Raw genomic sequence first — 24,710 nt, 5'->3', positions numbered from 1 at the left:
CTCTGTGAAAGCTTTCCGCTACTGTTAGCAGAGGATCAGGATAATAGGTTTCCTCTGCAGTGCCCCCTCAAGGGAGCAGATGGCTTTGAGGTACAAAGCTGTGAGAGAGGTGTTACAGTCAGTTATGATGTGGTCCGTTTCCACATCTAGATTTTTAAGTCAGCTTACACTGGTGAAGCAATTCCTGCCTTTACCAGTAAACTCTGTCCCTCCTGGCTTACCTGTCCCTTAAAACTTACCAAAGGACAAAGATCTCTGCTAGCAAGTGGTTCTTCCTAACCCCAAATTGTACATTCTTCTCTCATTTTTTAAAGTATTTTACATGTTAGATGTATGCTGAGAGAAGACAGCACCTGTGAACACCTGGTCTGTCTTTCATCGTGTACTACATACAAAAAAAGGCATAAAAGGCCTGTAAGGCATTGTACAGAGGATTCCCCAGGGAATCTGTGTATCATTCTAGCAATGTTTTCTTGAGAGTCTCCAGGATTTTAAGGGGTTAGAGGGAGATTAGAGCATATGTAAAGTTGTCCCATTCTCATTCAGTTGAAGTTCTGGAGTTTGGTATTTGGCAGAGAATAGATGTAGACATACACTTATGACTGAGGACTTTTCTGGTGCCCCGGCAGGTCAAATTTTATAAAGGAGCAGTCTGAACAACGTGATTTTCTAAATCCATTTGTTATGTACTTCGTAAGGGATGTTTCTTTTGTCTTGCAATTTCTCTATTAAGGAACATTTGAAAAAATACTGTACTTCTGCTAATATTCATCTTTGATTCCTAGAAATAAGGGAATGGAAGAATGGTGTTCTGCCTGCTTTCCCACAGGTGGTTTATGAAACAGAATAGTCTCAGTTGGTTCCTTCTAGATGAGATTTGCTATAACCTAAAGCAAAGGTGCAACATTTTATGGACAGCAGGGAAGATTTGAGCAATTTAGAGTACCTTGGTAAACATAATTATACTGTCTATTGTTTATTACAGTGTTTACCAATGTAGCTAGTGTGCTTTAATGCTGATGTGAGTCTCTCAGTACTATCTGGTATTTAAACTTCTGTTTACTCCTTATGCAATCTGTTTTATATTGCAGCAAAATTTATGTCAGTGCTTGTGCTTATAACTTTACAGTCTGTGAGATGCAGCCCATAAATTTCCAAATAAAATGTAACAAAGCTTGTCAGAATCAACACTGCTGTCGCAGCTAAAGTGGTCATGGAGAGAGCATCTTCAGGATGTGCACCATTCGTTCAGGGAGAGAACTCTGGAAACTGAAGGGAGAAAAAAGTAACAGACATTAATGGCTCTGTGTACTCTGTTCAAAGCCCTGCCCAGGTGTTTGTGTTTCACGGTCTCTCTCTGTCTGTCGTGGTTTAACCTTAGCTGGCAACTAAGCACCACGCAGCCACTCACCCTTTCCTGCTCCCAGTGGGATGGGGAGGAGGATCGGGTCAAAAAGTAAAACTCATGGGCTGAGATAAGAACAGTTCAATAACTAAAGTAAAATAAAATATACTACTACTACTACTACTACTACTACTAAAAATATAATAATAATAATGATAATTGTAATGAAAAGGAATATAACAAAAAAAGAGAGAAATAAAACCCAAGAAAAGACAAGTGATGCACAATGCAATTGCTCACCACCCACTTACTGATGCTCAAGCAGCGATCCTTCCTCCTGGCCAACTCCCCCCAGTTTATATACTGGGCATGACGTTCCATGGCATGGAATATCCCTTTGGCTAGTTCAGGTCAGCTGCCCCGGCTATGCTCCCTCCCGGCTTCTTGCACAGCTGCTTGCTGGCACAGCATGGGAAACTGAAAAGTCCTTGGCTTAAGCGCTACTTAGCAACAACTAAAACATCAGAGTGTTATCAACATTATTCTCACACTAAATCCAAAACACACTGTATAGCTACTAAGAAGAAAATTAACACTATCCCAGCTGAAACCAGGACACTGTCATGAGTGATTCCATTGAAAAACTGGAAGTATTTCCTTTTCTGAAAGAAAATTCAGGCAGTCTGGAAGATGAGAAGATCTCTCGGTCTTCCTCCAGTTCAGTCCCCTGGTTTTGTGTGCCAAGTATCTTCGCATTTGGTATCTGTGGATCAGAGATGGAGTTGAGCTTGGATTCATAATAAATGTGGATCTGAAAATAGATTTTTCAAATGAATTGGCATTTTTTCTAATTCAGAAATATGACAAGGAAGAGCTGCTGGCAATTGTCAGTGCTTGCACCAGTAAAGTAAGTGAAGATGAGAGTCTGGCTCTATAATGTAAAATGTTCTTCTAAGCAGTCAAATCTTTGAGAAAGGATGGTCCTAGTTTGGTATGCATTATATGAGCAGTATTTGTGTCTCTAGTTCTCATGCACAGTTGAGCAACGTGTGTCCCAGTTCCTTACCTCTGCAATTTAGTGCAGTCCTGTTAAGGACAGGGTACCTTCTCAAAGTCTGACACGTCATGTCCTCTCCTGGTGCCCAGGCTCAGCCTGATGATGAGTTTCTCTGTGGGCTTGTCCATGGGTGCTGTGGTAGCAGGCCAACAGTGAGATCCACATGTCAGCAGATGCCTTGCAGAACAATGCTAAAGCTGCCTGTGTTTGCTGCAAAGGTCTGGTCTCTGCTTTGGGACTTCAGTGTGGGACAGAAATCCAAATATGTGTCATTCAGCAATTTAGAGCACCTTGGTAAACATAATTATACTGTCTATTGCTTGGTGTATATAGATACCCTGAGACGTTGCTCCTAAGGAAGATATCCCCATTCTGCTGTGCGGAGGAGGACCTCTCAAGCAGAAAAATGAATTTTGCAGAACAAAGAAAGCGAGGAAAAAAGGAAACATCTGAGTTTTGCTGCACAGAAAGGAATTTAAAAATAGGTTCCTTAACTATAGCGAATAACAAAACTATCTGCATCCCATTCCCCTGCTTCCACCAAGTCTTCAATTTATCAGAGATCAAAGGCTTGTGTCACTGCTGAGTGCTCTGTGGTGGGCTTTTCTTGCCCTCAGGTGCGGCTAACCTGCTCCTAGGGTTGGCACAGACATCCTCAGGGTGCCAGGGAGCTGTGCACATACCTAAATAAGCTGATCTTTCTGATGTGAATCTCACAGCTACTATTGATTTCCTTTTATCCAAAAGTACACTGGAGTGGAAAAAAGAAGCTTTGGCTTGTGGCTTTGTTCTTCACTGGTCTCTTATTATGTGTGAAGGCACAGTTTCTGTTTCAAAGACATTAGAAGAGAATTTTTGTTTAACTCAGCAGCCTCAGGACTGTGAAACCTTCTCTGTGTCTCTTTTCTGAAGACTCTTGTCAAATTTTGAGCCTGTAAAGAAAGTTGTAGATGTGTTGTAGATGTGTTGATTTAATCCAAATCTTTCTCACCTAATGATGCATTTTCCTGATTTTTAACTCTGGATTTAACAAAGTAATTCAGAGAAGAGTTTTGGATAGAAATTCCCTAAAAAGAATAGAAATAGGAGACTGTAAAGTCTCTCTTTCCTCAGCTGGTGAAGCATATGTGTTCATAGTTAAGGCCTCTCATACCCATGGAGCCCCAAGTCTCCAGCTTTTACCATGTGAGTTGTTATGAACTTTCCAGTGTATCCTAAGGACCACAGAATCTGCAGTCAGAGAGAGCTGGAGGTTAAAGAGCAACACGGACCTCAACGTTTTCATATGGAGGTGGTGTTATTGGAGCCAGACCATGTATGAATCGGTGATATCGGGGCAGTTTAGCAAACTTTCTGTTCAGTGAATTGCAAATAGTGAAAAGCATATTCATTATTTGATTTCCCTTTATATAACCTCCAACATTTAATGGAGTGGTCTCAGCTTCGTCCATGGCATATAGGAGAACTAAAAAGTAAACAGTATGTAACTTTTTAGCTGTTGAGTTACCAGTTTGCACTTGAAACATGTGAAGAAATGATATAGCTTGTATGGAAGCAGAATTCAGAAACAATCATGATCAAATTTATTTTCTCAGACCACCTTGGGAATGAAATGAATCACAGAAAATTTCAGACCAAAATGAGATAAATACATCTGAGAAGTTTAAAAAATCCAATCAAACCAGCATGTGGTACTATGGTACTGTGGTCAACAGCATGGTAATTGAAATACAACATTGCACAATCCCAAGTCTTGTGGTTAAATGCAAAGCAAAATTCCCAAATAACTCAAATGAACTAGTATAGCAGGAGGGCTAGACTGTATGAACTTCTACATTCATCTGTAACCATGCTTTTAAAGATTGTGAAAGGCTTAGTAACCTCTTACGTGATTTGTGCCCAAGAAAAGTTTCCATAAATAGGAAGCTTGCTAGCAGGTAAGTGCACCACCTGAAAGTGGTGCAGTGCCAAGGAGGTCAGATTTGAAATTGTAGATACTCAGTCCTTTGAGGGCTATGAATCTTCTCAAGTCTAGTAAGTCTAGGTTAAAAAAGTTCTAATCCACACTGATGAGGGAAGGTCCATAGGCATCAAGTATGAATGCAGCTACTTTGTTGATAGAAGGTGCTGCGGAGCATCTTTTGAGCTGCCACACTCAGCAAATGTGTGAAATCTTGCAGGAGGGAGATACAGGCTCAAACACAACTGCCTCAGCAGAACTGCTTAAACATTGTAATGGATACAAAAATTTACTCAATCCATGCCAAAGGCAAATCAAATCCTACAGCAATGTCCATCCACTGCTTAAGTTGGCAGGAATTTTACCGCTCGCGGGGAGCCAAACTGCTATCAGGGAGGAGGTCAGTTCTTTTGCCACTGGATTTGCACTGACTCTGCAGTAAGGAGATACAGGCGTGCCCAGGAGATTTGGTTTTCTGACTGTTTTAATGCTTGTGAAGTGTTTTGAAGATAAAACTCCCAAATACTTGTTTTAGTCTTCACTTGTTGCCATGGCCAGTACAACTGTGAGGTCCATAGCTGTACTTCCTGCCAGAGGTGTCAGCCCACTAGCAGAAGGGCTTTGTACTTTGTTCTAAGTCTGTGATTTACTTTTAAATGATTTTGACCTTTTCTAGCATTTCAGAGCATTAAATTTTTACAATAACTTCCATCCAGTGCACAGGGGGAAGAGAAGAAAAGAATTCAAATCATTTATAAGATCTGTACTGGCACTCTGGTTTTGGTTGAGGTTGAGGTGGCATGTGCTGGCATGGTGCTTCTACTCAGCAGATGGCAGTGCCAGGGACAGGGTGGAAATTTGTGCCTGTTAACGTCAGCCAGGACCCAACTGCTTCTGTGAGAGCATGTCTGCAGGTGTTGACGTGTGAAGAGCTGTGAGGGAGCCACCTGCAGCCAGATCCCAAATGGCTTCTAACTTTCTAATTGCTGGCTGTCTTCCAGAGAAGTGAGTTACCAGGTAAACTCTCCTTGGGACCAGCTCTTGGGTGCTCCCAGTAGGATTTGGCAGTGGGGCCCCCATGTTGCTCCTCAGGCTTAAGACGAGTGAGTTGTGAATACAATGTGATGGACACCTCCCAGGGAATGCGATGGTTGCTGTGGGAGCCATGCAGTCAGGACAGTGATGGCTGAAAATGCCCCTGGAGGACAGACACCACTCAGACTCTTGGCCTGATGACTCAGAGCACAGAGACAACACCTATGCTGTCTCTCTTGACAGTGACCATGGCTAACAAATACAAAATAAGTGGGAACACATTGAACATGCTGTGGTGATCCCAGGTGGGGCAAGTTTTGCTTGTGTAGAGACTGACTGGCTGAGGTCCCCTTGAACAGTCCTCTGGCATGTAACAGGAGCAGAACTGCACAGCTAGCTGTTACCTGAGGTGCGGAGAAGGTACACTGTTGGTTTGTCTTTGGTTTGGTTGAGGATGCAATGATGGCTCTGTAAAGGCAGGTGTCCTGGTTTCAGCTGGGACAGAGTTAACTCCCTTCTTAGTAGCTGGTACAGTGCTGTGTTTTGGATTTAATGTGAAAATAATGTTGGTAACACTCTGACGTGTTAGTTGTTGCTAAGTAGCGCTTAAGCCAAGGATTTTTTCAGTTTCCCGTGCTCTGCCAGCAAGCAGGTGTGCAAGAAGCCGGGAGGGAGCATAGCTGGGGCAGCTGACCTGAACTAGCCAAAGGGATATTCCATACCATGGGACGTCATGCCCAGCATATAAACAGGGGGGAGTTGGCCAGGAGGGGCGGATCGCTGCTCTGGCATCGGTCAGCGGGTGGTGAGCAATTGCATTGTGCATCACTGGGGTTTTTTTTCCCTCCTTTTTTTCCTCTCTCCTTTTTTTTTTTTTTTTGTTATATTCCTTTTCATTATTATTATTATTATTATATTTCATTTCATTATATTTCATTATATTTTACTTTAGTTATTAAACCGTTCTTATCTCAACCCACGAGTTTTACCTTCTTTCCTGATTCTCTTCCCCATCCCACTGGGAGCTGGGGGCAGACTGAGAGAGCGGCTGCATGGTGCTTAGCTGCTGACTGGGGTTAAACCACGACAGCAGGTTTGTCCTGACCCACAGCAGATTAGCAACTGCACCAGCAAGGCAGGGATGGAGCAACTTGGTTGCTGCTGACTTTCATGATTTGGGGCAACAGATGTGCCTGCCACAAAGGCTGAGGCAAGGGAGTTAAAAACAACAGAGTTCAAATGACCTGACAGACTCAGACTCAGCAAAGCAGGTCTGCGTTTTGGCTATTCATAGTTTCCTCCAGAAGAAGCTGTGAGTGACACATGTAGGTGACTCCTACCATTCCCTTCTAGAAGACTGAATGAGTGTGTATGTGTGCATTTGGGGATTTTTAGCCATGCTGTAACAAGTGTTTCCTATGGTCCAGTCACCTCCGATCATACTGTGGGCCCAGTGTTCAACCCCTGGACAGACTCTCCCTGTGGGACCAGCACTGCCGTCAGTGGTGGTGGGAAGCCTAAAGCAATGGTCTTCAAGTTACAAATCCTGTGCAAGTGTGAAGGAGGTTTTCCTCTCTCTTGCAACACCAGGAAGAATGAACAGGGCACCCACATTTCTTTGCATCCATGAAAGCTGGGAAGGAATCTTTTCCTCAACAGAAAGGTTTTTGGTAGAATTTAATGATCACAGGAGGTGAGTATTAGCATGCATGAGTCATAGATATTTCTGGTTCTGGATGCAAGCAGAAATACTAGACTCACTGCATGTACACATCCAACCTCTCTGAAGAGTGCAGCAGCAGAATTAAGCACAGAGAAGACACTGAACTTAAAACATCTTGGCAAAATTGCTTGGTATTTTCTTGGTGTTACCTTTAAGACTATCTGTAGTTTAAAGTAAAGCCCCTTTTCTATCCTAGACTGAAGCAGCAGGACTGATTTCTGGGTGTGAAAAGTAACAGTGCTCCTCAGTACCACCATGCTTTGTCCTCTGCTCAGAAGGGCTGCTTTGCAGCAGTGGAGGATTCTGGTTTGAAACGCATGGCACCAGCAGAAGAAGGAAGCTGGTCAGGCACGTCCTGTGTCATTCACCATTCACAATGCGTGTTTTTGAAAACTGTTGAGAGATTATACAGGACTTAGAAATAATTAAACTATTTTCCTGGAATATTTTGACCCTTCTGGGGAATCATGACATCTGCAAGTGTTTCAGGCCTTTGACTGCATAATATTACTTAAAATATAGGTTATTTACAGTTCTGTGAGGGAAACAGCTGGAAAACATTTTTGAAATTGCTGATGTGACATTTACAGAAATTTAGCAGAACTGAACTTGTTCCAATTTTTAAGCTTTGAAATTGTTGGGGAATTTAATTCTTCTAAAGGCCATTTACTATTCTTAAGCGCCAATATTCACACTTTTTCACCAGTAAAAGCCTTCCTTGTAGTTGATGATGTTGTACTGTTTCTGTGATCTGCTAAAGCTTTAATGAGAGGGGGCTGAAGAGATAGGAGATAGAATAACTTTGTAATTCCTCTCTGCAGCCTTGGCTGTTGTGGCTTGCAGGCACAGATGGGAAAGATGAGCTGCGCTTGTTTTGTCTGGAGTGGCAGCAAGCGCACCAGAATGCTGACGAATTTCAGAGCTGAGCTGGTTAAAACTGGGATTTCTCTCCTGTGGGGATATTGTGACATTTCCACATATTTTTCACTTTTATGCAAAGGGGAAATGACACGTTTCTCTTGCAGCCTATGAATATACTTTTGAGGCAAGTTTCTCCTAGTTTTCAGCAGCCTACCTGAAACTGGAAGCCCCAGAGCCCCTACCTGTCAGGCAGTTAGCTGAAAAACAGTCTGGAGAACTGGCATGTTACTGTTGTTCACAGGCAGACTTTGGCCATTGGGGTCAGGACTGACCCCTACACATTCAAATTAGACAGCATGGCCCAAAGGCTGTGAGGGAGCTTTAAGATTAACTGGTCCCATTGTCTTGAGCAGCCATAACACTAACTTGGCAGTTGATGAGATATTTGATGAAGGTGCAGAGTAGCTTTTCCCAATGAAGTTAAGGGCTGTTATTCCTCAAAGAGGGCTTCAGAGAGTGATTTGTGCTTCCTTCTTCTTATGGGGCCCAGACACCTCTTACCATGACGGTGGGTAGGGAGGAGGGCTGGCATTTGTAGGACTCCTGTAAGCACCCTTTCATTGTAGTGATTTTCTGTCCAGCAAAGTGTGTAAATGCTGAGATTTTTAACATTCCTGCTGAAGTTTCAGGGGTGTGGTCACAGACTGTCACTTAAAATGTGGGGTGATGTTCCCATTTTGCATCTTGTTTCTTTGATGCTTGTTCTGGGGCCAGACACTGATGTGGAAGAGATTTTTCTTAGCTGTCTCATAGCTCTTGGCATATTTTAGCTGTTGTATCTGGAGCAGGAAACTCTGATAGAAACAACCCATCCTTTTCCAGCCTCTCTTTCTCAAATGCTTTCCCATCTGGAAGGAAGCCGAGTCTGTGCAGGCAGCAGACAGAATCACTAAGCAATGTTATCCATGCTGTAGTTTGTTGTACAGTCTTGTATTAGAGCTGTTTGTGACATCTATTTTGTTTCTAAAGCAAACATTTCTACATCCACCCCTGTTTTTGTTTGTTTATGTAAATTATGGTACTTCGCAACCTAATTGCTATGGGCTTTATGAAACTGCATTAAGGACTGTGCTAATTGTGAGCTTGCCCCCTTCCTATTTCTGGATGCATTTTGAAATTATGTAATTGGATGTATTTAATTTTTTGTAACTTTGTATAATGAAATCATGAATTAAGATGAAAGAAGCAGAGAAAATCTGGCTCTGCATCAATACAGAGCTGTTTCTAGCAACAAGCTTTGTCTTCAGAAGCCTTCTGGCAGTTTGGGCTGTTTTCATAGCAATGATCCTGGGGAAACTTTCATGACTAGAAGCCAGTTGCCATGCTATTGTATCTGTTATCCTCAGGTGAGCTGCCAACCTCTGTTGATGTGGAATTTTGCTTCTTGCCATGGGTACAAGATGTGCTTTGGGGACTGGGAATTGATGAGTGGAGAGAAGTGTCCTACAGGAACATCTGAGCTAACCCACCTACAACTATGAACTGTGGGCAACCTACACAACCCACACAACTTAATGTCAGAACCACCTTTATGGAGGTTCAGGGAAAGTTCCTTTGCCATGACATACAGGAATTTGTGGGAAATAAACAATGATGGGAGCCATTTGGAAACATGAGCATTTGGATGGTAGGTCTGGCTCACTGCAGGACAGCATCCTAGGTATTGTTGGTATGGGCAGCAGAAAGCTGATCCTTAGGAAATATGCTGTCAGAAAAAATATGCCTCTGCATTGACTTGGGATGGAGCACAGCCATCAATCATTATTTTCTGTAGGTCTCTGTAAGTCCAGATACTCACATAAAGAAGTTCAGCAAATTTGGTGAGGGCAGTCTTTCCACAGCCAGCTGACCAAAGCTCCGAGCTGTGAATTAGACATTTATATCTGCATTACCCTACCAGCTTGCTGCACCTGTTTTATCATTGGCTCTACACAATTGTGAAAACTGTATCTTATTCAGCAGTTCTAGTGAATCAATTCTGCTTTCTCCTGATTTTCTATGCAGGATCCAGCCTTGCATTGTGTAATTAAATCCATGAACATGAAGAGCAGCAGATGGGCCTGCCAATTTGCAAAACATTCTTTTCATCTGGCAGAATGTCTTTGGTATTTTAAACTCCCTCATATATACCTTTCCTATTTTATCTTATTCTTCCTATTTTATCTAATTCACTGTGGAAATGAAATGCTGTTCTAAAACACATGGTCACATAAACAAGAAATCAAACCTACACAAGAAATCAAACTTACATTCTCCCCGCCTCCCCCCAGCCAAAGAAGGCTGGGTGGTTGACTCAGAAAACAGGATTTTTGTGTCTATAGATTAAGCTATACAAACTGAAAACCAAAATGTTAGGTACAGGTTTGTCAGCCAGGCTTTTACCTTAAAGTAAAAAGATTTCCACCTTCCAAAGGTCTGCAGAATTATCTGCATGATTCACGGTGTTACAACAGCATTATCAGCTCACAGCACTCTAACATGTGGATATAACTCTAATATGTGGAACATAAGGATATCGGGTTTATAGTGATATCTGTTTAAGGGCTATTCAGCATAAGAGACAAATTCAAGAGGTAGGAAAAGTAGTAGAAAGTGGATACACAAGCCTGAATAAGTTGGCCAGAGCTGTTAGGTCCATGAAGGACAGGTCTTCGCAGGAACCAAGCGCAGCCTCAGAGACCTTCAAGTAGAACTTTCCGATTATGAAAAAGGAGGAAACAAGACTATCTTGGGTCTCCTGGGAATAAGTAAAATTATTATGAGATGTTTGAGTGGGCTTGTGGACCTGTGCAGACTTACTCTGGGATGTCTTAAGGGGATTATGGAAATGTGTGGGAATCTTTCTCAACTTTTTCTCCATGCATGTGGTCTTGTTACCCTTTCCTGGATGCATTACAGTCAATGAGACAAAATCTCAGCATTTTCTGGGGTTTTCTTTTGCCTTCTTACACATTTGCAGATGTGTGAGGGACATATGTGTGGTCATTATACTCACTATTCAAGTGTCCAGATCAGCAACAGAGATTATTCCTGCCTGGCCAAACGGAGAAACCCGTTCAGAGCAGCCATCCAGTTGGAGTTACGTGAATTAGAGTGGTGAGCAGAATAAGTTTTTGTTTTCTTGTTTGTCACAGATAACAACAACAGCAGACTGGAGAAGTGGGCCCTTAAAGAATATTTCTTTGTAGGGTAGTCTTTATTTTGAGGTTCCTCTCTGGCATTAGGACAGATGCTCTCCTTTTTTCAAGAATGGATATTTGCCCAATGATGAGTATAAACACAGGGACTGTTTTGTATTTGGCTCCAACAGGATTTCTCTTTGGCTAGTTTGGTTTCCTCTGCTTGTGAGGCAAGTTTGGTTCTCCCTTGATGATCAAGAATTGAGAACATTTGCTCATTTAATCTGGCCTGGTGTTGGAATTCATTTGTTTCCTAGTTCAGAATGGAAAGTAACCTGGAAATGGTGATTCTGAGCCTGTGTGCATCACCATATGGCAGAGGTGAGGTCTCAGTGTGCCTCGTCCTTCTTCTCCTGCACCTGATTCTTAGGTGAAGTGACTGTAAAGCAAGTGGCTTTTCTTTTGCTTTTGAAGGAGCAGCAGCACAGGTTTACCTGTCCCTAGTCTACAGGCACAGGATGGGTAGGTCTTGTGAACTTCAGTGAGAATGAGCCTAGCAGGAAATCTTGCTGAAATATAGGTGCCATCAGATGTTTGCTATTGGTCCTCCCATACACGGGCTGCAAGTGCTTTTATAATGCAATAGCGCACTTTCTCTGAGTGATTCACAAAACATGTGTTTCTCAGGGTAGAAAAACTCCAGCCTGCTTTTAAACTAAAAGTCGCAGGTTTCCTGTTCACAAAAAAATTATTTTCCTTTTGCTCAGCTATGTAGGTCTTACCTGCGAATCTTCTTTGGAGCCTCAGTCACTGACAATACACAAGTCATCAGTATAGCCTTACAGCAATGAAGGCCCATCTTGTGGTTGGCTGCATTAATGAAGTATAAGCAGCTGACTGAGGTAGATAACTATTTCCCTGTATTAAGCACTTGTGAGGCTGCATTTGGAGCAATGTGTCCAGGTTTGGGCTCTCTGTTACAAGACAGATATTGGGAAAACGGAGTGAGTCCAGCACAATCTGTCATCAAATGACTAGAGAGCTTGAGCACTTGATGTTCAAGAAGAAACTGAGGGAAATGTGTTTATTTAGCCTGAAGAAAAGAAGGCATAGGAGGATCTAATTGTGTCTTCCACTACCCACAGTGACCTACAGAGATGACAGAGCCAAACTCTTCACAGTGAAAGGAAAAGAGGCAAAAGGCACAAGTTGCAAAAAGATAAATTCTGTTTGGGTGTAAGTAAAAACTGCTTCCCCATAAGAATGGTGCAGCAATGGGACAGGGGCTGGAGAGGTAGGAGAGATCAACCCTCATCTAGACAAAGCCCTTGGGCAACCTGATCTAGCTTTGAAATCAACCCTGATTTGAAAAGGTAGTTGGACTATAGACCTCCAGAGGTCACTTCCAACTTTAATTGTTCTGTGATTCACTGATTAAATCATTCCTTGGTTCTCAAGAAGCTTGATGCATAGCTTATGTGCTGGTGTACCAAGATCTCTTTGGTCTCCTCTGCACCTGCTCTGTAAGAGAGTTGCTTCAGCATGTGTTTGGGAAGAAGTTTCCTTTTGGGAGAAGATTACCCTGAAAGATTCCCTTTGCCCTGTGATTGACAGTTGCAAGAGGTTTTGACAAAGAACATACATGTTTTGTCTGAAAAGTTGTAGGACCTTAGTTGTGTTTGGAAGCAGGTGAAAGATATTTATTTCTTAAATGCAAAGAAATAACTAGCAAGCCTAGTGGGCCTTATCATGTCAGCTCTGCAAGAGGAAGAGAAGAATACTTCTCCTCTGAAGGGAAGAGAAACTCTTGTCCAAAGGCCTGCACAGCAGCCAGAAGCCAGAGAAATGATTGTTGGTTCTCAGGCAGAAATTAATCTCTTGTCTGAACCACCAAAACATCCCCTCCAGGAATGGCATTCTGGATAACTTTCTTATTTCATTGAGCATCAGCTTATGCCTGTTTGAGTGCTTTTAAACTTGTGTGTTTAAGCATGGAATGGCATTGAAAGCAGAAGCACAAAAAACACTGACACTTAAGTCCTTCGTTTCCAGAGACTGAGGTATTTTGCTTTTGCCAGTGGTCTTGTTTATTGTGATATCACTTGCCAGTGATATTGCATACTTTTTTTATTGTTAGTTTAATACAGTTCTTTTATAACTTTCCCTTGTGCTATCTTAATCACCATGCTTTGCCAAGAGAAGGATGTGTCTATAGTAGTCTTGGGCTTTACAAAGTGATTTCTAATGGTGCTATTTTCTTGTTGCTGGCTGGGCCAAACAAAACCACAATCTTTGAAAAGTTTAGGAAGAGGCAAGAACTCCTCTTACCTGTCTGTTCAGGGGACAGTTTGCATTAAGGACAAGTCTTTACCTTTGTGTTTGGATCATGATCTAAATAATCTGACTGACAGAGCTGAGGTAGGTGTATGGGCTTCCTCTACCTTGCAGATGACCTGGAGCCCCCCCTCCCCGCATCTTCTGCAGCACAGATTTTTCTTAGTGCAGCTCTGTGAACCCTTCCTAGCATGTGGGATAAGATCCTGTAATGGGAGTCCTGGCACAGTTGGAGTAGAGTGTGCTGTAATCCCAGACCAGGAGTCTTTCCTGCCTGATGTAAGGATCTTTTCCAATGAGCTGGGAGGTAGCAGTCAACTGACAGGCCTCCATCCTTTGCTAAGCTACCAGGGTTGACAAAGGGATCCTTATCAGAGGTCTTCAGTGATTTTTTACTTATTGTGTAGATGTCTTTCAGAGGAGGCCTCTCTCTCTTGAAGAGAGGATCCACTAAGTCCTGCTGACCATGCAGTAAAAAAAAAAAAAGCCAGTCAAAGGATGAGGGGAGTTGCTTGGAGAATGCCATCCTCACCTGCTAGGCCCAGTCCCGAGGCTGTTGTGTTTCAGCAGGAACATGCTAGTTGCAATGGCTGCAGATTAGCAAATCCAGTCATGTCTGTCTATAGGATTTCCTTATACCTGACTGTATATGGGGGTCAAATGCCTGTTACATGCAATATATCAATTAAGGGAGGCTTCTGGCAGATTCACATCATGGAGTAGGTGACTGCTTTTTTAGGTTATCAGAAACTTGCTTTGGTATTCCTGTGTGTACTATTGTAGTTTTGGTCCCACACCCTTACGTCACCTGGAGGCAGCAACCAACTCAGTTGTATGACAGAAACACTGCAGGTTAGTGTGACATATGGGAGAGACGGAGAGCCCCACTTTCTGCTCTGGGGTGCTGAAATAAGAGTTACAAGTAGACAGTGTCTAATGGGCTGAGATTCTAATTTCAGTTATGCCTTCAGAGGTATTTAGGTATTTAGGCATTTCTTGTTATTAAAACAATTTGGTATGTATTTATTTATTTACTTATTTATTATAATAAACATTTTAGATATTTAGGGGTTTTCTTATTTTATTTTAAAGTATCTTTTTCTCGCTGATGCCAAAGTGAAAAAGAAGGTTATTGAAGGGCTTATGTGATCTAGTCTTCTCATTCTGAGGTGGTCTTGGCAATGCCTTGTGGGTCAAGTTGGTTCCTGCTGTGTTTGTGCTTGAACTGTGTCAAAAAAAAAAAAAAAAGTTTGATGAGAAACTCCCTGCAAGCTCCAGCAAATACTGTTATCTAAGAGGTCAGCTCACCTTTCCTTGGAAAAGCTCACCAAAGAGTTGGGGTAAGATTTTTTTGGGGGAAGCACTTCCTACATTAGGTAGCTTCCTGCTAAAGGAAGCATGGCTACTACATGCTAAAGGTCAGTGGATTTCTCTTGGTGATCTAACAGACAGCAAAGGCTCAGGCATGACAAGGACTGTACACGTAAGTTATGATGAGTTTATCTTCTAGTTCTCTGCTTGCTTAAGGCACAACAGTTAATTGTGCTGAATTTCCAGGGTCCAGTTTATTGGTGTGTCTGATGTCTCTGTGCAGTCTTTCCCACTTCTAATTAAAATTGGCTCCCAGACTTAGTACTGACAAGGTGAAGTTCCCGATAACATCCTGAATCTTTTCCTGGATCCTTTCTCTCCTTTTTTTGCATTTCTTTGTGCTGCTCTGAATACTTTCCCCTTCCTATGAGGTAATTAGTACTTTAGCTATGTGTTGTAGAGCACTGTAGTCCTTGTTCACTTGTGCTATAACCTTGTCACAGTTCATTACTTTCAACTCTAAATGGTTCCTTCTGGCTTTTCTGTCACTGACTGCCAGCAATGAGACGAAATGGAGTGCATGCTTTTGGGGGAGTCCCATGAGAGCTGTGTAGAGATGTACTGTCGTTACCACTGTCATCTTCTGCCCAGGGGTGAACTCACTGTGCACTGTGCTGCATTACATGAAAACTTAGAGCAGTCTCCTAACCACAGGTTTCCTTGTTTGGGGCTTTGTGGTACCCAGTTGTTAGCAGCTAACAGCTGGGTGTTGGTGCTCCTGGTGCTTCTGGAAGTCACCTCTCCCCCTGCCTCCCCTCTTTCAGAGGAAGACCTCATCTGCTCCTTGGCAGGCTGTTCCCCCTGCACTGTGTGTTCATCCGTGCCTTGGTCCCACCAGCCTGGAGAGGAAAGGCTGTTCACCTGGTAGTCAGAAATATCATCTATGAATATAAGAAAAATTTGATGCCTTCCTTCCACAAAATTAATAAAAATGGTAATTGGAGATGTCTCTAACAATGATCCGTTTTAGTATCTCAGATTATGCCACTGACTGTTCATTCTTATTTTGCTGGCAGTGAACATACTGTACAGATGGCAATCTTTACCATTAACACAGCAGACTTTTTGGACTTGTCTTGGAGTACACAGGTCTCACAGTGCATCAAAGATGAAAGAAATGGAGAGTCGTAGAACAAATGGACTTTTTTTTCTCCTTGCATCATCCTAGCAAAGGGAAGTTTATTATTGTTCTCAGATAAGAACTTTTTTTGGATGTAAAGTGACTCAAGTAAGGGACTGCAGTCAGAAATGTTATGGGTCTGTGTGTCTGACCTGCTAGCTGACCTTATGTTATGACTCTTGAAGTGAATGAGGGTCCCAGCACCAGTAAGTTTCATACTGATATTCCTTGGCTTTCTGATTGTGCACCATGGTGGGGTTATCTGGCACTGAGGCACTAGGTTGTTGGGGTGGTTGTCTTCTCCAGACAGCAGGGACAAAGTCGTAGCCACCAACCTCCAGAAACTGTCTTGAACACTGAGCAGAGTCCCCAGGAAGGGACTGGACAGGAGGAGCATGGCAGGACACCTCCTGGCTGCTGCCCTGTGTGTGAAGTCCTCTAAGAGTTTTAATAGTTCTGAGTCTCTCTTAACTAGACAATATAATTCGGAGCCTTTAAAGGTGCCAAAATTTCTGGGGTGTCATTTGGAGTAGTCCCCTCTTACCAGTGTTGCTGGGTGTCTGGAGAGTGAATGGGAAGAGCTGTTGTGGGGCCAACGGGGATAGAAGTGTTGGAGATATGCAAGAAACAAAAACAAAGGATGCTACTTAGTTAACAAGGTGTGACCTTGAGAAGAGAAACAAGATGACACCATAAGTCAGTGGGTAAAGAAATACCAAGATAAGCACAGGGGCAATCAAAGAGCTACTTGAACTTTGAGTGAACTATCCTAATTAACATACTAGAAAACCCACCCTTAGGTAGGGAGAGCCCCCTACCAACAGAAGCCCCTTCCTCACAGAACATGCGCAGTAAAAAAGGAGGACGCTGCGACTTTGAGTGGAGATGAGACTTGCGAGAACCAATAGGAACGAGAGTAACTAAGCAAAACTGTAAAAATACTGATAACTGTTGCTCGACAGGTATAAAATGCTTTACCGTGTGTTAACCAGGAGTGCTAGCTTTGTGGAGTTACCACCTAGCACCCATCTCTGCGCAGACATGAAATAAACAAATATCTTGACTCTGTGTGTTAATTGGCTTTTTTGCACACTGGGTGAAAGAATCCTGATTTTTGGGACAACAGAAGGACTCTGTCCTCAGTCATGAAGTGGAGAGCAGCTCCGCACTGCAACTGTTTTCTTTTCAGAAAGCACCTCAAGACACACTGGCCCTGGACCTTACTGTGGCCTGAGGTACCTGCATTTTACCACAGCTTCTTCGGACACATCTGGGCCCTGAGAAAATGTGTCCAATTTCAAGGACTGAGATTTTAGTACATGGATTTCTCCCCTGCATGTACATTATGGCTTCTAGCTCAACTCTAGCCTGACGAGAGTATGTAAAAAAGATGTAAGAAATGCCTTACACAGGGGGTAGAGATGGCAAGCTAAAAGGAGGTGGTTCTGGATCTGAGCCACAGGAAATAGGAGGAAAAGCCAAGCTTGGGCTTTGTAGCAGATGAGAGAGGGCAGCGAGACAGGAGGAAATGTGAATCTTAAAAGCTGGTTCTACCAGGCCAGGACCAAATAATCTCCAGCCTAGATCTGGTCCTACTGGAGTGTACAGTCAGGGAAGGCTATAGGAGTAACTGATATCCCAAATACTACCTGATACCTCATTGTTGGATGGGGGAAAGTGATTGGTTGGTTTTTCGGGGGTTTTTTTGGTTGATTTTGCTTTGTTTTTCTTCTAAATAAATGTTTAAATAAGTATTAGAGTCTGGAAACTAAAAAGAAAGAAGTTTTATCTGTTTTCAATTTACATTGCATGACTTCAATGATTGCTGCTTTTCGGCCTCTGGTCTTTAGTGCCCAATCTCAACTTTACTCCTGAATAAATGCAATAGAAATAAAAAGCATCAAAGAATGTTGTTATCAGCTATTATCAATTTGTTATTTCCTTTTCCAATCATGTTCTAAGTGTAACCTGTTGCCTTCCATTGCTTTCTTAGACTACACAAAAAAAATTATGTGCACTAATATCTGCATGATATAGCTAATACAAACTTACAAATTCTGCACATGCTTCTCAAAGCCAGGAGTTTTATTTGATTAATCCTTGCACTTCACTGACAGGCTGCTACAAGAAAGCAGAGCTGAGTCCTCTGAAACCATGCTGTCTTCAAAAATCTCTATTCCAGTTGAAATTGTCTGTGCTTGAATTTGATGATGTATTTCAACTACAGAACAAAACATAGGACCAAAATTTTCTGGTGTAATTGAATGAGATTTGAGGTTTTCTTGCAGTTTTGCCCTGAATATATCCAGGAATTTGGCAACATACAAGTGATATGGGTACTTAGTTTCCCAGTTTAATGCATAGAAGGACCCCACAGCTTCCTACTTGAAAACATTTGAGCCCAGGGCTGGTCAGGGAGAGAGGCTGAGAAACTAAAATTTCCAGGTTATTTCAGGTATTTCCAGTTCCAGTGTGTTCTATGTTTAGTGGGATGTAAATCAGTCATATGATGCTAGAAATTCAAATGGGAGATTTTTATACATTGCCTAATGCCAAAATGGCCAGTAAACCGTGTTAATTAGGATTGTTAGTGAAATTTTATCTTATTGATTGGAAGTCCCACAGCTACAAGAGACATAACTAGTGATATCATCATATGCTTTGCCTAGTTTCCCATTCAGAAGAAAAAAGAAGTTGAAAGTCTAGTTTGCTAATGGGACATAAGTCTTTACTTCCTATGAACTACTTTAACATTATGCTGTAATTGACTAGATTTTTGGCAGAGTGAGACTGCAGGTCCCAACAATGCCTGTTTTGGGGCTTCTTTTAATGCAGTTCTCCAACAATATAAAATGATCTAAATTCACTTTGTGTTTCTGTTCTAGCATCAGAGACTCTTGTGCCTGTCAAAATTTAGGGAAGGTACCAGGACAAGCTAAGCTGAACATTGATGAAGCAGGAAGCCAAAGGTTCAGCAGGAACAGCTGCTTCAACAAGCTACTTGACTTTGCCAGGCCTATGAAATGAACTAAGAACTGGTGAAGAATGGGATCTCGATCACTGCTGTGCACAGGTACTTCTTCAACCTTAACATGGAATTTGATGTACCTCTCCAAACATGCAACAGCAAACTGTGTGATCCTGCCTTTTCAGCTAACATTGCTGCTTTTTTCCTGCTAACTAATTTTGATTTATTCGTGGCAATTTCTGTAAGGTATTAAGTGCTGTACTGATGTTAGAGGAAAGCATACTCCTGCTCCTTTAAGGTCTAGAGTTGTGCATAGACAGAGGAGAGGTGTACGCACACAGAGGAGAGAAAGAGTGGGACAGCAGGAGTAAAAATGCTACCATATGCATCGATTAGAAATGACTGGACACACAAGAACTGACAAAAAAGGTCGGGGCAGTCTGAGAGATACATTCAATATCTTAATAGTGTGGTGTGCAAGTGGTAGAATGAGGTTCTGAAATGCAGGATTAAGGTGCTGTGGGAGCCTTGCTCCAGAAACACAGCCCTAAATCCTTTTCTGGGGATTCTCACATATAGGTGTGTATTTAATGCTTTGAAAACTCAGTATATCCCAAGGTGAATAAAACACCTTTGAGAAACTAGATGGTCAAACCATGGCCTTGTCTTTTGCCCACTACAGTCATAACACAAGGCTGAAAAGTACTGCACCTGCTTCATGGCTAAAGAAACTGACCACGTCAGCTGGGTCACTTACCAATGCTGTGCAATTTGCCAGCAAGACGAGGAACATCAGGAAACAGCAGCTTGAACTAATGGCAGAATTAGTTATCTGCTCGTGATAAGTTTACCACAGCACTGTGTGTCAGACAGCATGTGCAGAGCAGTGGTGTGGTGCAGCTCTCAAGGATGCTGGCGTACTCCAGGGGAGATCATTGACTACCACACATGTACTTTGCTGAAAGTCTGCCACAGGTTACAAATATCCACACAAAATGGCTTGCTTCCCAGAGGTCCTTGTACACAATAAGGTGTGTGAAAATGAATGAATGTGCAGTTGGAGGACAAAAGGTTCTAGCTACACCACTATTCATGGGATTTTCTCTGCCACCCTTCAGGATCTGAATTTCAGGGCCAAATTGAGAGCCCGTGAGGAGACTTTGAAGCATGGCCTGGGATATTTCTGCCTGTCTACAGTGGTCTGTACTTTCAGCTTTCTGCCTAGGTTCATCTTTGACAGATTCTCCTCTTCTCTGCCCACCTTACTGCCCTCTCAGTATTCTCCAGAGACATATAGATGAGCTTGGATTTGCAACCTAACTAACTGCATTAGTTCTATGAGGGAAGAATACAAGTGAGTCTGGCTGATGAAGGAGGGTGGTGGGAGAGGTGTATGGAAATACTCTGTTTGTAATGAGGTTTCAATGCACAAACAAGGGCCTTCAAGGCAGGAGTAAGCATGGTCACTGCAGGACTCTCTAACAAATACAAGGCCGCATTGCTCTCTTTCCTAAATTTCAGTGGAGGTGTTCACCTAAGCCACCATCTAGCTCCTGCTTGGCAGAACCAGTCATATCACAGGCAGTCAAAGAAGATGATGAAATTCCTGAGTAATGGGTCAAGCAGCATTAAGGGCAGTATTTTGCATGAGGTTCAGTCTCCAATGAGTTCAATCTACAGTGTAAGTGCTCTTTCTCTTGAGGATGACTAATGTGAAAAGCAAGTATATCCCATAGCAGCATTCTCCACATGGCAGTTGTCCCTTTTTGGGTAAAGTCCTCTGTGGATCCTGACACTGTGTATCCCAAGTGACAGGGAGTAAATGTCACCATGGGACAAGGGGGTTTTGCAAAGCACATGCAAAGCTCCCAGTTGAACAGCAGAATGGGTTAATGAAAAGAGAAACCTGCTTCACAAACCAAGGGAGAAACACTTGTCTACCTCCACTTTGGTGACGTTGGATGGTTGCTGGGAATAGTGGGACAGGCCTCTGGAAAGTTGAATATATTCAGTGTCTGTTGTGTATCTAGCCTTGTTCCTCTCTCCTATGTTCCTGAAACACAGTGAACTGTAATGCTCTAAAAAAGCAGAGGTAGCATTTATACTGAATCAGAGCTAGCTCATGAGAATGGATGCAGTGAAGATTTCAGACATGCCCCAGTTAATTCAGTCTGCTGTGCCCACCTGACTGCTCCAGCTGAATGGCTCTGCAGTTGCAATGATTTTTAGTTTGCAAAAGAGTTGGTCACTGCATGCTCTTCTTGAATGCTGTGGGTGTTTCTCAAGAAAGATATTTTGCATTTGCCTCTGGACAGTTTTGTAGTAAGAACTGAACAGTCACTCTGGGTCTCTCCAGAATATAATTATCCCATTGTCCTAATTAGTTTCAGACTACACATTATGTCTGCCTTGGTCATTGTGGTCTCATTACGGTACTGCATCAGGAAGTTTTCTTTGTACATAATTCTTGAGTTTTGCAGTTCTTTATAGCTGGGGCAATGCCACTGGCAGAGCTGTGAAAAACAAATTGGGCTGGAAAGGGGAAAATAGACCTCTACAGTGACCAACTTTATTTTTATATGTTAATCAAGTGTTGAAACAATGGTACACCCGCTCTCTTGGGTTAATAAAATAAATACTTTTATATTTATGAAATCAACAGTAAATTCAGAGAACAGCTGGAGTGTAAGACCCTCTGGAAAAGCTGCATATTTGGGAACAGGTATTTGTTTTCACTTTACCACCTGGTTGACTGCTGTATCCAAATCATCTTGTTATTAGCAGAGGCTGCCTGATTTGTTGAACTGCCAATCTGAAGACCTGAGAAGCAGTATATAAATAAATCAGTGGAAAAGAGCACCAGAAAAAATCAGACAGGACCTCAAATCTCTTGGCTTAAATCAGATGAAGAATTGGTAGGATTTGAAGGAATGTGCACAGGTATCTGTTGTTGAAAAAGAGATTTGGTCTAAATTACTCTATGACCTGTGGAAACCTCTCCACCAAATGACAGATCCACAGCTGCAGCTCTTGGTTACAGATATTTTGCATTCAGAGCCTGGAACCTGTTTTCAGATAATGTGTTATTCTTGGCATTTCACCAGTTCTATGACTTTATATTGCATCAGTTAGGCAACCTGAAATGATTATACAATGTAATCAAGCACTGAAATTTAACACTTGACTGATAATTTTAATATGGGGAACCCACTCTAACTTCTGATAGCTTCATTTGATTTTAACTCCTTTGAATAATAATGAGATGAAACACAGGTCTCTAGCCTAGCTTGTTGATTTGAGAAGCCAGTCTGAAAACTGGCAGTGCAGATCTAATTCTCCCAATAATTTCTTTTCAAATGCTGTTAAATAGTTGTGTTTTATAGTGAGTGATTGAAAAATCCTATATTTTGCTCGCTGAGACTGACTGTTGGTAACAAAATCATGATTTTGAATGGAAAAAGATCCAGAGAACTTGAAATTTCACTGACATCAAACTGTAGAAATAAATTAAATTAAGCAGTGACTTAACCTCCTTTCCCATTCCCACTTTGAGCTATGTGACTGCCATGATGTGCTTGTTATGTTTATCTTGTGCCAAAGCTCACATACAGGGGAAGACTTGTGCTTATCATCAGCAGCTTATCTCTCTGAAGTTTGGAGTTGCCAACAGCTATTGTTGAACTCAGTAAGACCTCTGGAGGACTTAAAGGTGTGACTGACATGCCATGACTGTGGTTTGCCTTGGGAGATGGTTTCCCTGATGCAGTAGGGTGGATGTGTTTCCTGGGCATGCATAGTTACCTGTTGTGCACTTGCCTCAGTGAAGGATAAGGTCTCTGCTGCTGCCTTTGGTCCTTTTCTTTTAATTATTTTCTCCATTTTCCTTTCCTCTTCCTCCTTTTCTTCCAGAGAAGTTAGTCTAGATTTGCATCTTTCTTCAGCACCCCCACTTTGCCCATGCCCTCATGAAGCCTTGTGCCTGTGAGGAGTGGAGAGGAAGTTTCTGTTTCTGGTCTAGGTGCTGCCTCTCTGCCTTGAGGGCACTCTGTGTGGAGAAGGGATGACAAGGAGGATCACAGCTTCAAGGGGCCAAACTGGAATAGACATCATGGATGTAGCTTCCAGGTCAGGGCATGCCTGGGGGAGATCAGGGTTTTTCTGCAGCGGGTAAGCGTATCCCAGAAAGAAACTACAGCCAGCCTTCAGAGGGGGCGGGCATCATTAGTTCTAAAATAGGACTCGCTGGTGGTGACCATTCACAGTCTAGGCAAGACTCTATGCTGTCAAAGGACTTGTGTTCCCAAGATTCGCACGAATTTCACTCGTGAGAGGCCAGAAAACATTACAATGCTAAGAGATGATGCTTCAGCTGATGCTGGAGAATAGATCTTTACCACCTTCTGGACACAAACACCCAGATCAGCATTGTTTGGTTGGGTGCTCTTGCCTACAGAGTCATTCTTATTTCCCCTTTGGGTACTCATCTTTTATATTTGCAGCTGCAGTCCTGTAACATGGGCACGTTGGGAGAAATTTCAAGCTAGACAATACACCCAAGGCAGCTTGGGTGACCTTAGTAAAAAGTTTTTCCATCCAAAACAGAATTATCCCTGATCAGGTATAACAGCTCGTGGGAGAAACCTCTCCTAGAACACAGGACATTTCTTACGCATCGATGGAAAGTGCTCTGATTATCCCATTTTAATGACTTTAGTGCTGACAAGTTTGATTAGCCAGGGACCAGTCCTGATCAGAATTTTAGTAGCTTGACTTACTTCAATTCATTTTGATGTCTGCATCCAACACCCTTTCAGACTCGCTAATCTCCATTATAAATGTTACTTCTTAGGAAACAAATGAGAAGGGGAAAAAGGTAAACCCAATAAACTTATTGCAGGGAGAGGAGATAAGAATCAGATTATACTTCCTTTGTTTAATTCAGTGTTCTGCAAAAACAGTTTATTTTTATTTCAATGTAGATTCCATTGAACAGTTCTGCTTTTCTAAATCTTTAGTCATATTTCCCTTTGCTGACTTCAGGTTGACCATACTGTGGAACAAACAACACACCCAACTCTGAAGAGGCCATCACAAATCATAAATCCACTAATCTGAAAATACAATGGGACTAATAATACTCTTGTGCTGATTGTTTCCTTTCCTGGAGTAAATGGTATGGTTTCTCAGGGAGCTGCATGTGGTTTTAATAATGATGTGGATATTACACTGAAGTGGAAATGTGACAGTGAAGTGGTCCTGATTGCAAGCATGTTTGCAAAAGTAAAGGCTCTGGATGAACTGAAAAATAAGGAACAGAGTGAAAAATGTGAGGGCAGGTGAAAATTTCTCAATGCTTTTAAGACACAGATGGGAAAACAAAAACTTTAAAGAACACAGAACAACTCTGTACGTTATGAATCAAAACGGAGGTGATCTGCATTAAACTATTTAATGTGCGCTAATTGAACTCTGTGTTCATTTTGCACCTGTAATACGAGCACTTTGGATGCAAGCAGCTGAGAGAGGGGCTGGGAGTCAGGACTTGAGTGCTTTCTTCTTAGTGCTGACCTGGGCAAGTCCTTTCTCTTAATGTACCTATTCCTCATCCTACTTTTAGAGAAAGTGGGAAATTGTGACTGTAGACAACTTGGGATGGGTGTGCAGGGTTCAGTCTCCTCAGGAAGGTGACAGGCACAAACAGCTAATGAGCAAGTCACTCAATAGACAATGCTGATGGCAAGTGACAGTTCTGTATCT

The sequence above is a fragment of the Gymnogyps californianus genome, chromosome Z (assembly GCF_018139145.2).
Source record: "Gymnogyps californianus isolate 813 chromosome Z, ASM1813914v2, whole genome shotgun sequence".
Lineage (NCBI taxonomy): Eukaryota > Metazoa > Chordata > Aves > Accipitriformes > Cathartidae > Gymnogyps > Gymnogyps californianus.
This window is presented reverse-complemented; position numbering follows the sequence as displayed.